This window comes from Leguminivora glycinivorella, chromosome 1 (assembly GCF_023078275.1).
Source record: "Leguminivora glycinivorella isolate SPB_JAAS2020 chromosome 1, LegGlyc_1.1, whole genome shotgun sequence".
NCBI classification, from domain to species: domain Eukaryota; kingdom Metazoa; phylum Arthropoda; class Insecta; order Lepidoptera; family Tortricidae; genus Leguminivora; species Leguminivora glycinivorella.
Genome location: NC_062971.1, coordinates 28,358,021 through 28,371,854, shown reverse-complemented (window position 1 = coordinate 28,371,854; position 13,834 = coordinate 28,358,021). Strand labels below are relative to the sequence as shown.

Genomic DNA, 13,834 nt, shown 5'->3' with positions numbered 1-13,834 from the left:
GGATTCTAATCTACCAAGTCACGGTCGTTGATTTGCGGCGTCCCGGATTTTTGGCGGTGCTACGAACATTTCAATATCACAGTCGTTGCCGGAATTTCTTATTTTTTCACCAGATATTTCACGACAAAAACATAGATAACTTTATTTTCTGATGTTCAGTTCAGCTTCATAGAGTTAGATGTCCGAAATGAAATAAATTATTTATATTGTAGGACAAAGTGGCAAATATTTATGGGATAATATTTCGTTATGTTCGCCCGTCTGTTCAGTAGGAACTCCGTATGTCAAATATGTCAATAGCCTTTTTTTTTTTTCAAAAACTAAACGATTTTATTTGCATGCCCTTGTCCCGTTTACTTTGGGTTGGCAATGTAAAAGTAGGAATTTGTGACAAACTGAAAACATAATATATTATCTTTTCATAACATAACATATGGAAATTATGGAACACCAATCGAAATGTGAATAAAAATAAGGCTAAAATATTTTTTTGGTTTAGTAAATACTTTTCCATGAATCCATGCACCAAGATTCCGAAAAAGAGAAGAAGAAAATTGGGAAAATAAACACTTTCCACGAAAATTGTTTTGAACAAAATCAGATCCATTTAAAGAGAACCCTGGGCTTCACACATACTCCGAGCACTGAGCTGCTACTCTCCCTGAGCTGTGAACCTGTAATACAGATGTATCAAAAAAAGCAACCATAATACCGATTGTATTGTAGCGATGTGGCTGAAACGTATCGTTTGCCAAATCTAGCGATTATTTCCAGCAGTTTTGAAGCAGTATTGTCTACATATCTGTACGGAGCCAGCTAGAATAGTTAATTAGGACCAACAACAGTAAAATGAGCCTTAATTAACCTACTTAGAACACTTCGATACTGTGTCTGTTCCCATCCTTGTAAACATTTTGGAAAAGACAGGAATCAGGGGCACCCCTCTATCTCTTTTTAGTAGTTACCTCCAGGACCGTACTCAGAAGGTCAAACTGGGTGATTACTTCAGTGATGCTCGTCCCATATCCTATGGAGTGCCACAGGGCAGTGTGCTCGGCCCTACACTGTTCCTGGTTTATATAAATGAGCTATGCAACATTTCTATAGAGGCAGGAACAATTTTAACTTATGCAGATGACACAGCAGTGGTATTCTCTGGAGACACGTGGGAGGAGGTTCGTCATGCTGCAGAACTCGGACTAGCAAAAATTGCTAACTGGCTACAAAGACATTTGCTCACCCTTAATATCAGTAAAACCAACTACATATGCTTCGCCAACTATAATCGGTCACAGCCAAAATGTGAGTTTTCTATAAAAATACATAACTGCTGTAACCCACTGTCCACCTGTTCCTGTCCAACGATTTGCAAAGCAGAATACACTAAATATTTAGGAATTACCATTGACCAGCGTCTTACGTGGCATCTTCATGCAGAGAACATTATGAATAGGATCCGTAAACTGATCTGGACTTTTAGTAATCTTAGACATGTGACTACAAAAGCTGTGCTAAATCAAGTTTACATATCACTGGCTCAATCAGTCATCACATATTGTATCTCTGTATGGGGTGGTGCGACTAAGACTAAGTTTCTTGAGCTTGAGCGGGCTCAAAGAGCACTACTAAAAGTTATGTATCAAAAGCCGTTTAGATTCCCAACTAATGAACTCTATTTACTCTGTGATCTACTATCAGTGAGAAAATTATACGTCCTCCATCTAATTTTAAAAACCCATAAACAAACCACGTACAAACCAGATCATTCATGCACACGTAGGAGAAAGACTAACGTTATTAAGACACATACAGTGAAAAGCGTATTTGCTAGGAGACAACAACAGGCACAGTCTTGTAATATTTATAATGCAATAAACATGTATGAATTCCTTTATTTCTAACATGCTGCACCGAAATTGCTGGAAAAGTTACGATGTCTGTTTATAGTTGCAGTAGGTCGTGCGCATGTACCTATGTACGTTATACGGGCGCTACCATGTGCCAAAAAGAGGAACATACAAAACAATAGCTATCAATAGGCTATCATTCACTGGATTTAAAACAAGTGAGTAGAAATTGTGTTTTCCCGATCATTTTTTTGATTGAGTGTAAAAGTTTAGAGCTGGGCTCTATCATATCCTCACTTTTTGACGTCCCTCCGGGACATCCTGTGAAACCCTCGGATCAATTCATTCGTAGTGATCCCAATAGTATTATCACTATGCAAATCGGCTTGCTTTCTGCATATTGTGCAGGTTTCGATCAAAATTTTGCCGGAAGCATAAGTAGCTTGCATAAGCAGTCTTTTTACGCAGTATTTTCTAGGTTTTAGTGTGACACGACCTGTACGGAAAAACATCCCTCAAACGTGCCTGCAATGGTGAACCGATGCATTCCAGGCCCCGTAGCCGAATGGCATTTCTGCGACGCGAAACGCCGCAGAAATATAGTCTGGCTCTATCGCGCCAATACGCAAGAGCGATAGACATTGATAGTTACGAAAGAGATATTATTGTGAGCGCGTCGTGAGCATTTGTGCATTCGGCTACGCACATGGTATCCAATAACTGTATGTTAAATGTTTAAATATAAAAATGCGGGCAATGCGTTCCAGTATTCAATGAGTTTAATACTGACGTGTTAAATGTTTTATGTAAAAGTGTGGGTCATAGGTGTAACTTATACACATTTCAATTTAAAATAAGGGTAGGCTCAACATACACAATTAACTTTATTATTTCATAAAGTGTTTATTGTTTCTTAATTCTTTATATTTGTGATTAGTAATACTAACCTAAAAGCCAGCTGAGCTTAAACCATTTCTGCCGTCCTATCACTAAAACCCATCTAACCCACAAATGATAGTTTTGAGATATGGGCAAAAAACATAAAAACCCATATCTCAAGTAAATTTACGTGTTTATAGTAATCGTAACTGAGCATTGCATAATAATCTAAAAACATAGCTTAATAACCGCAAAGACACTAAACAATTTTATACTATCGTATATGCTCTAAAAAAATGCTGTAACCGTTTTTAAGCTATGCAATGACTACTAACATCGAAATAATTTGTATGCATTCCTAATCTAAAAGCCCACTATATGACAAACCAGCGACGATTACTAGGTTTTAGCATTGTCATTCTTTTTAAAAGGAGTTTATCATTTTAGCAATGTCCCGTTTACCTGCAGTAAAAAATAAAATAAAATAAAAACAACTGCAACTGCAGTGAATAAAAGACAACTGTATGATATTTTAACCATTTATTTGCATGCATAAAAAACCTCGTTATAAGTTATGTTACAAATTAACATATTTAAACTTAATATAATATTCTAACATTAGTGAAAACTAACATAACATTAATATGAAACAATAAAATTCGCTTTCTACATTGCAACAAATCAATTTGCTATACCGACACGGCGAAAGGTGTCGCTCTTGGATATCCAAAGTTATTCGTATTATTACTATAATACACTATTAAAATAATGTTTTTATTACCGAGTTATATAAGGTTAAAAACGGTTGATGTCGGCAGTTCTTACAAAAAGAAACACGGATTTCATTTATTATTCGCCAAGCAAGTGAAAATAGCAATCTTTATTTATTTAATACTTCAAAAATTCAAAATACATTTAGGATTGTTTGAAATAATAATTTTCTCTCTTTCCGCTTGATTCCGTTCTTCTTAAAATTTATTTTTCTTTTTTTGTGCGTTTGGTTTTCGACAGTTGTATTATTAATATTAATATTACGAGTGTAGTGCTCTATATCGACGGTGGTTCTACATCGATAAATGGTTATATGTACTTATGTGTAGGTCAGTCCTCCTTTTCTGTATGTAAAAGTTCTGGATTTGAAGGGTCTGAATGAATTGGTACAGCAGAATACTTATATATCATACATTTTTTTTTCTTTAAACTAGAATCAATATAGAGATCTTTGTTAACAATTTCTGGTAAAATCAGGTGCATCATTGCTTAAAATTGTATTAACTAGGTTAAATTTAAGTCTGTTTCTCTGTTGTTTGTATGAATGTCTGCGACGGAATAGTCAAAAACCTTCTTTCCTTATATCAAGATGAGAAGCATTTTACGAATGATTAAAGAAGTAAACGTTGTTCGATTTTGTTACAACGAAGGATAAACCCAAATTCGATGATCGTCAGCAACGGTTTTAGCTTGGACCAGTAAAAGGGAGTTTTAAAATTGATGTATTTTCGTCAGCATTGAAAATTAAAGCAGAAACGTTCGACGTGGCTAAGTTAGGCAAAAAATTCTGAGGTATCAATCTCAAAAACTCTTGAAACAATACACAACGATAGAATGTTCCTTGGTAAAGATCGAGTTGAGCAATCCCCTTCTGTTCTACATTTACTAAACTTACTGCTGGTGTGATGACTTGTGGTCGGTTTTTCGGTATTCATTTTATTCGCAAATCTCTGCTATCATTTGTATCCTGAAGTTCGTAACAAGCCTAAAAGAAATAACATTAATTAATTTGATTTTTGACTGCATTATTAAATCAGCTTGACGGTAATATAATGTTGCGCAAGTAATCCATACCTACAATACCTACATAGGTACTTAAACATTGTAAGGTAAATAAATGCTTACAAAATGTATGTGGCTATGGCAATGCCTACATAGCAATAGGATGGTACAATGTAATTTCTTGACTTTTTTGTTTACGCTTTATTTGTACACAATAGTTTTAACTGGGCTCTTGATCGAATAACTTATGAGTTAGGTATTTACTTGTCGCGGCAAACGTGTGATAATACGTTAGCAAAACGCAAGTTGTGCTTGAAAAAACCTTAAAAAAAAGATATTTAACACTTACCTGGTCTTCGGTTTCTTAACATTTTAAGGAGAAAATGTTCATTCACCGGTCACTACAGCCTTCGCACAACCTTCTGCGCGCGAGCCGCTCGGCCGACTGTCGGACTGGCGCAATAACTTTGGAAGGTATACTTTTACAACTAGCGGGGTTTTAGCGTAGCTTTTCTGGTTTGTCCTATTTCAGTGTGGCATTATGAATATTTTTTAGTAATAAATTCACCGTAAAGCGCAGTAACTAGGTTTTAGTGATGTATTTGTAACCGAAATTACAATGAAAGTCTTTAAATACACGGTTAAAGGACTTTAGCCGTATTTAAGCGTAGTATTTTATTTAAAAAAAGTGAATGTTATAAAATGTAATAACGCAATTAAACGGCTTTAATGGGAATTTATGAAGCTTATGTCAAGTAACGTTGTTATAGTTATGTATCGTGTGATAAAACTATGAAGATAAACAACTGCTAAGCGCTTTAATATAAGTTATAGAAGACAAATGTGGGTTTGCGGTTTTATACTATTGAAAAGGGTTATAAAATAGTGCACTTAGCGAGGTATGTCGACTCTGTATCTCGGTAACTAAAAATGATAAAAATATGATTCCAAGACCAGTCGATGGGGAATTCTTTCCTATTTAAGAATATTTATCCAAATGAAAACTGGTAATATGCAGCTTAGAGGGGTTTTAGTGATCGGACGGCAGATAGGTTGGTCCAACTCCAGCAGTACTTACCATTTGAATACATTTTGCAATTGTATTCTGTTTTTGGTTTACATACATACAATCACGCCTCTATCCCATAAAGGGGTAGGTACAGCACATGAAACTACCCCCTCAAATGAAGCCTTTCTTGGCAATTAAGGGGTTGAAAAAAAAAACGAAATTGTGACATTGCAGTGACAAGTTGCCAGCCTCTCGCCTACGCCACAATTTAGCCCATAATATCCCACAGTCGACTTCTACGATACCCACGGGAATATAAGGGGTGGTGAAATTCTTGGCGGTCAAAGGGTTAATATGCCACAAGGAACGTAACATAGTACACGGCACGTCACAATGGCCATCACCATCAGTATAACAATAGCCATATAACCAAGCTTATTATACAGTCGTCGTATAAATATCTATACATATTGTAACCTATTACTGAGGAAGAAGGTTCAAAATTGAATACAGGTGTGTACATATTTATGTGGCTGATTGTACCTCTATTAACAATGGCTGTAGGTAATTTCGATGACTTTTTGACTAAGTACATATTACTAGAGGGACACCCATTGTACTTTCGCCGGATCAGATGACTTGATGGGAAGCCTTGGATTTGAACTTGAACCCTTATCTTAGCACTCCCGTGATACAAGGTAACGTTAAATAGGTAGCAGCTTCGTTATACATAATATAGTTATATAGCGGCTGGTGAAAATTTCTGCTAGACAACACTGAGCAAAAAGAAACCTACTTTTACATTAGGCACTTTACTAGTAATAGTAGTAATCAATTTTAGGCAAGCCTGTGGGATCAGCCGCTGCTGGAACCTATAGACACTTAGACTTTCTTATTCAAGATGAAAAAATATACTGAAATGCGTTTTATATCTTAGATATTGCAAAACAAAGGTAAAAAGCATATCTACCTAATTCTATCACATAATTCATTCGACATTTAAATATTCTTGAACCCAACCACATTTTTCGTAATTGAGAACCGGCTTATTTTCTATTTATCTTGTCTATGGCTTGTTCGGCGCGTGTTTTGTTGGAAATTTGTAAACTTTTTCGAAACTATTTCAGTATTTTGTACCTACTTTATTATCGGTCGACGTTATTGTGCAAAATCTTAAATTATTAATTATTATGAGTGATTCTGATGAACAATGTACTCCCAAAGAAATCAAAGCTATACGTGGCGCTCAAAGTGACTGACAATTTGTTACCTGAAAAGTCGAAGAGAGCGTACATGGAAATTAACCCATTGTATTGTTCTCGGATAGGTATGTATTTGGCTGTCGTAGAAAAAGTATAGTATACAATTGTAACATTATGAAGGCTAAAAGTCTCGTACCTTACTTAGGCTCTCGTGGCCTAAACGCGGTACTCACCTTTTATAGCCTTCATAAAGTTACCATTATGTAATATACTATTGTGCACTCGTGAGTCTCTGGAGTCGCGCCAAGTACGATGTACAAGCAAACAGATAAAACGTAATGAAATTCGAATTGGCTTCATATAGTACCTGTGCCTAGTAAATTGTAATATTGAATTTATACGGCATCATAATCCTGACGTCTATTTCAGAGGACACAATTTTATCACACAATTTTATCCACGGTGTCACTGACCTAATGTTTGATGTCAAATTGGCGTAACTAAGGTTATTTATTAGGTACAACATTTACAACATGCCTATAAGTACACTCATTTTTGAAAAGTATTTCAGTCAAATTCTATAGAGCTAATGAACCACAAAAAAATCATACATTTTTTTATGCAAGCGCTAAACTACCTAGTTAGCTGGATGAAATCCCTTATAATTACATATAAGCTCGCCTTTGTATCTCTATTCCTACAAATTGTATATAAACTTGTACAAAAAAAATTGTGATTACTACTACTACTCCTACTACTACTACCTTTAAAATTCACAACTTCAAATTTTTTTGCGAAATTTCAGGACGCCATATTTACTCCGTGGTCGTGACGTCAGTTGGATATGTAAACCAATCCGCTGGTTATGGAGATTAGAAAGGAAAGGAGAAAAATCTTCAAGTATCAGAAGTGCACATACATATAAAACCAAAGATAGGTGGCGCTGCAATCGGAGGCGATAGCAATTTTACAGAGTTTGCTCCTCATAATAAAATTGTTGTAAAGCTGTCGCTTTTGCCTACATAGCGAAATGACCTCATAACATGGCGTCTACTATTTCGTGGTATTATAAGATAAAAAAGACTGAAAACTTTGAAAGTAACTTTATAATTTATTTATTTATTTTTATGCGCAGGATTATTTATTTTATGATCTGAAACTAATACTAGTTATTTATTTTTTTGAAACTAACACTAGCAAAGCTAAGCTATCGTGATAATATACTTCTTTTACATTTTTAATAAAAAGGTCATAGCTAAATTTATAGCTTTAAGTAACTTGTACTAGTTTTGACCATTATAAAATCCGTCAAGGAACCTAACTACTAATGAACGCACTGCATCATGCTAATTAATTAGGAAAGTATCTATTAAGTAATTACATAAAAGTTAAGTCAAAGCTCGCAACTTTTTAATTTTATCATTATGCAAAAAAGAGAAATTTCACATATGACGCAAAATATTTTTTAAATAATTTCTATTTTGACTTAAAATAATGAAAAACATATAAAAAATATACGTTTTTGAATATTATAGCATATAGCATTATCAATAAGTAAATATTAAATAGATTCTATTAAATACGAGATAAAAATATGATTTTAAATAAACCATGTTTGAAACGGAACATCCGGCCCTAGTAATTATGTAGGTACTGTTTGATACATTGCGCATTGCATTTAGGTTGCAGTTTTTATTTAATGAGCACAACTGTGCATTTCTTAACGTAGTCATCAGTGCAACAGTGTAGAAAAACTAGTTTGAAATATGCTAAATCCAAAGACACAAACCACAGACTATTGATTTGGTTGGGCATCGGGACACATTATAAATTTAACCTGTGCTTAGGTTTTATGATGCTTAACCTCAATAAATTCGCATAATTACATTTATCGATTATTGTAATAAGAACTCACCTCAATGCATAAAGTACAACTCTTTCACGTTTTCCGTTATTGAATGAGCACCAGATATTATTTGAAAGTTTTGTTTAATAGTTTGTTTAATCGAGTTTCGTTTGAAAGGGCGCTGCGGTGTGGCGCGCGCTCGGATCGTAACTAACAACAGTCAGTGACATTAGTCGGGTGCAGTGCAAATTATACGCCGTTTTACCGCGTCATGGTGGAGGTAGATTACCAACGGTATCTACCTACTGGCCTACCTGAAGTAACAATCGATAACGCTGAGTTGCGATCGAAACGCAAGTGTTTCCGTTGCGCCAATATAGAAGAACAATAGAAAGCGATAACTAAATACGAGTACAATACGCTACGCTACAGAACGGCTCTTGGCTAGAGGACCTGTACCTAACATTTCATTTTCTCTACAACAGCTACAGGCTCTCTTGATTGTGCAAAAACGAATGATAAAATTTCATTTTATCTACATGTGTAGTTATTTTTTTACAAGAATATCCCTATAATAAAATTAATAAATATATGTATTTTTCTGTTTCCTTGTTGGTTTCAAGTATTGACTTTCCGGGGGTTTATAACCTTACATGAAAGGAAATCCCCGAAACAGTCTGAAGACATGATTTTTATTTTATGAACTTAACGAAGGTCTATACAAGGTGCTCGCGAGGAACCCATATAACTTTAACGGCATATTTTTGGTCACATTTTAAGACTAAAATGTCATATAAATTTCGTCTAGTTTCAGAGTTATTGCCAATTAAAAAAAAACATTTCGGTATTGTTACTCAGTAGAAAAGGTCTTCTTAACGGCGCTGATGCGCAATTGTGGAGCATAGTCTCACAGTAGTCATTGATAGATGTCAAAATGTGACAAGAAAAACTTCCAAAAAATTTGGTTTTTAGAAAAAAATATTAAGGAACTCATTTTAATTGCCAACTTTATGCATAAAAATTGCTTTTTATGTGAAAATACGTCCAAAAAAGTTGAAAAAAAAGCAAAAAAACATTTTTTTTTTTCGAAAAATTTTAAAATTCATATAACATTTTTTCTTTCTTTTGGCCTCAGAAACGCGTGGTTCAAGTTATGCGGGTTCCTCGCGAGCACCGCGTTAATACGATACATAGGTATGTATCATGAATTCATGATATTCATGATACGAAATTAAATCATGGAACAAATATTTTGCACTTCACAAAAATAAATGCCTTACTACGAACAACAATAAAAAGGGTTACAACGTGTAGGATTTTCATACAAAGTGTTGACTTTACATTCAAAATTATTCCAACTGCGTTGTCCTTTAATGTCGTTGCGCCTACCTATTTAAAATATGCAATGCCTATAACGCCTGCCTTAGGCTATACATATTAATAGTTGGGCTCGGAATGTGTAGTAAGTAACTATAGGTTTAATCGAAGTTGTTTATATACTGGTATTACTGCTAGCAATTTACTAAGAGACCGCCTAAACTTGAACCTAGATGTGATCTCAATAAATCTACCTTTGCGACTGACACACTCACGATGTAAACCAACTCGCGACACCGTTGTCGGCGTGCTCAGCATTAAAGGTAGGTTATACTTATTTATTATATTAGGTGGCATTACAACATAAGCAGTTTTATGTGCTCTGCCGAGCCCTTTTGGGAATACAGGCTAGTCTTCCACTCAATGTATCCATACTAATATTATAAATGGGAAAGTGTGTGTGTCTGTTCGTTTGTCCGCCTTTCACGGCAAAACGGCGGAGCGACGGAATGACGTGATTTTTTAAGTGGAGATAGTTGAAGAGCACACTCCCCGAAGTGCAACCTGTAACGGCCCGGCCACGACATTGATCTAAGCGCGACAGCGGAGAGCGGCAGCCATACGTGTGAATGAAAAGTCCCATCGCTGTGTCTCGCTCCAATGTATGGCTGCCGCTCACCGCTGTCGCGCTTAGACCAATGTCGTGGCCGAGCCGTAAAACACCGACAGACTGGCGACTTTCCGCCGATGGGCCAAAGACTGTAGCTTGGCCGCTAGCTTCTTGTCGCCAATCATCCTCCTGGCTCTCCTGGCATTTATTTGAGGACAGCAGCAATTAAAAAAAGACATGTTTTTCAATACTACTGCACTATAGATATTATAACTGAAATGTTACATTTTTTTATTGATAGACCAGCCAACCAGTACACATATTAAACATGTTGCAGGTAAATATAATTATCTGATTTGTCTTACATTCTTGTGTGATACTATTTACCTATGTTATTTTGGATTTGATCCTGCTCTAACACAGGTACCTCTCCCTCTCTCATTTTGGTTGTGTATATTTAACACAACAAAAGGGAGTGTACCTACAAGTTTCTAATGGGTCGGCAACGCGCATGTGACACCTATTGAGTTGTAGGCGTCCATAGGTTAAGATGACCGCTTTCCACCAGGCGGACCGAAAGCTTGTTTGCCAGCAACATAGTATAAAAAAGTTACAAAGAAATGAAAACTTAGATTGTTCAAATAAGCAAATATTGTAAACTATAAGGTAACTCTTACCAGTCAATTACATCCATTGATTGCACTACGATTAGGTATAATCACGCACTAGTTTAAGTACCGGAGGCCAATGTTCTTTAGTTACTAAAACCTTAACCTACTACTTACAGCGGTACTTATTTGAGCATTTCTTTTTTTTTTTGCCATTTTTTTATTTTGATTTTTTTAGGGAATTTTAGGCCAATTGTACTCAGAATCACGAGTACCTACTTTCAATCTCACTGGGAGACAAAAAGTGTCCCAGAATTTCCATATATTTTTGTTACTTTCCTCTTTTGCTACCCCACACAAAATGTACGGAAAATGGTAACAAAATAAGCAAAAATGGGACAATTTTTTAAACTAATAGGATTGAAAAATCTAGTGATTCTGAGTAGAAATAGCATAATTTTTTTCAAAAATATCACATTTCATAAAAGTGGCGAAAAAAAAAGAAATGCTCATTTAATATTTCGCATTGGTATTTGTACATTTTCGTGACAATTAATACAACAAGACAAACAAATTACCCATGTCCATTTCTTTTTTGGCACCCTCATGAAGGAAAATTCAAAATTTTGACCCTTTTGGAATTCAGGAGGGCCGGTAATAGGTATTTGACTCAAAAGTCGTCATATATTTCGCAGACGTGATGAGACTTTGGAATCAAAGATGGCCACCATGCCTTTTGACACAAAAGTTGTCATCCTCCTCTATCAGTTGGCTTCCTCGAGCTTTGACACTTCTCAATGCGCTACTGACGTCAGCACCTGATTGCGATTTGTTTGCATGGAGATGGAAGACAGTGTATCTTGAGTGTCTGAGGTATTGCTAGACGATGGATGATAGGCCTTCCACGGTCGGTGTATGATATTTTGAAGTAATTGTGTGTCGTTATAATACTTTTTTAACCGTCGCCTCAAATCTCTCAAGAAGGACGGTTCTCAAGTCGTCTGTATGTTTTTTTTTTAATGTTTGTTCCTCGATATCTCCGTCGTTACTAGACCGATTTTGAAAAATTTTTTTTTGATTGAATGTATATGCATACAGATTGGTCCCATTTTTCTCAGAACCCAGTTCTGATGATGGGATCCTGGAGAAGTCGAGGGAACTCCTCAAATCTGAAAGGCATACATATGGTGATTTTTGTGTTTTTAAAGGAACAGCATGCATTTACGTACGGAACAGTGACATTTGGTGCAGTGGAACTCCTAATGATGGTCAGAATGGAACTCCTCAAATCTGAACGGCACACTTATAGTGACTTTGGTATTTTTATAAGAACAGCATGTACTTACGTCCAGAACAGTGGAATTGCTGATAATGGTCAGAACGGAAGTCCTCAAATCTGAACGGCACACTTATAGTGACTTTGGTATTTTTATAAGAACAGCATGCACTTACGTCCAGAACAGTGACATTTGGTGCAGTGGAACTGCTGATGAAGAGTGAGCCGCCCCTGGTTAGAGTTCCGTTCTGATAATCATTCTCATCTGTAAGTACTTCAGAATCATCCAAATTTCAAAATTGGTTCAGAAATGACGGAGATATCGAATAACAAACATTAAAAAATATACAGACGAATTGATAACATAATCCAACATTTGAAAGTATTTATCACCAGAACCCCAAAGGAAGGCGGTTTTTTTTTCTTAAAAATTATTTTTCTTAAAAATTATTATAAATTGTATTTTTTTGTCAATTTTAGTTTATTCGGTGTATTGGTGTTTATGCTGTAATGCCGTGTAAACTTATTAAATAAATAAATGGATATCGTCTTGACTTCACGTGTTTTTTATCACTAGGTACCTACACCTTATAAAACTAAGTAATGTGTTCACGATAATCTCAAAAACTACTACAATTTCGTCCGTCGCCGAGGCTTAAACGGACAGTTTGAGGATGCTAGTAGGGACGTGTTCTTGTAAAATATACCGTTCAGAATTATTCCTATTTTCATGAAAGCCAAAATTAAGATACCTACATTTTCAAATATATTCTGTATTTACATACACGTAAGTATTTGTTTTTAGGGTTCCGTAGTCAACTAGGAACCCTTATAGTTTCGCCATGTCTGTCTGTCCGTCCGTCCGTCCGCGGATAATCTCAGTAACCGTTAGCACTAGAAAGCTGAAATTTGGTACCAATTTGGTGCGTCCCCCCCTCCCCTCTAACTTTTGAACCATATGTTCAAAAAAATGAAAAAAATCACAAAAGTAGAACTTTACAAAGACTTTCTAGGAAAATTATTTTGAACTTGATAGGTTCATTAGTTTTTGAGAAAAATACGGAAAACTACGGAACCCTACACTGAGCGTAGCACGACACGCTCTTGGCCGGTTTTTCTAATAATTATTCCTCGTATATTTCAAAAGGTATTACTAACTGAACAGTACTCAATTTCATAATTGTTGTTCCAAACAAACCATAAAGTATTTTCGGATACAATGTACAACCGCGCAGTAGGAAACCGCCCACGCTTAATTAGTATGCTGAGAAGCAACTGGAAGGATAAAGAGCCGCATATTATTTAGTTTAGGCATACTTGAGGAAGACTCATGCTAGACCAGACAGAGCCCGGCTTTAGTTTCCTGCGCTTAGTTCTAGCATCACGTCATAGACTGCATACCTCTATAATTAAATTCAATAACTACATAAAACCATCTTTACAGAAAACCGCAGCCAAATAACATTA

At 35.7% G+C, this 13,834-nt stretch overlaps 1 protein-coding gene across 1 annotated transcript in view; it reads right to left on the bottom strand.

The window, feature by feature from the left end:
• Positions 1-8,779, bottom strand: part of LOC125229320 (acyl-CoA Delta-9 desaturase-like) — a 52,707-nt gene extending 43,928 nt beyond the window's left edge. Inside the window, exon 1 of the mRNA XM_048134131.1 lies at positions 8,626-8,779. The gene's annotated coding sequence lies outside the window, so the exon portion shown is untranslated. The remainder of the gene's footprint in view (positions 1-8,625) is intronic.
• Positions 8,780-13,834: the final 5,055 nt, after the last annotated feature.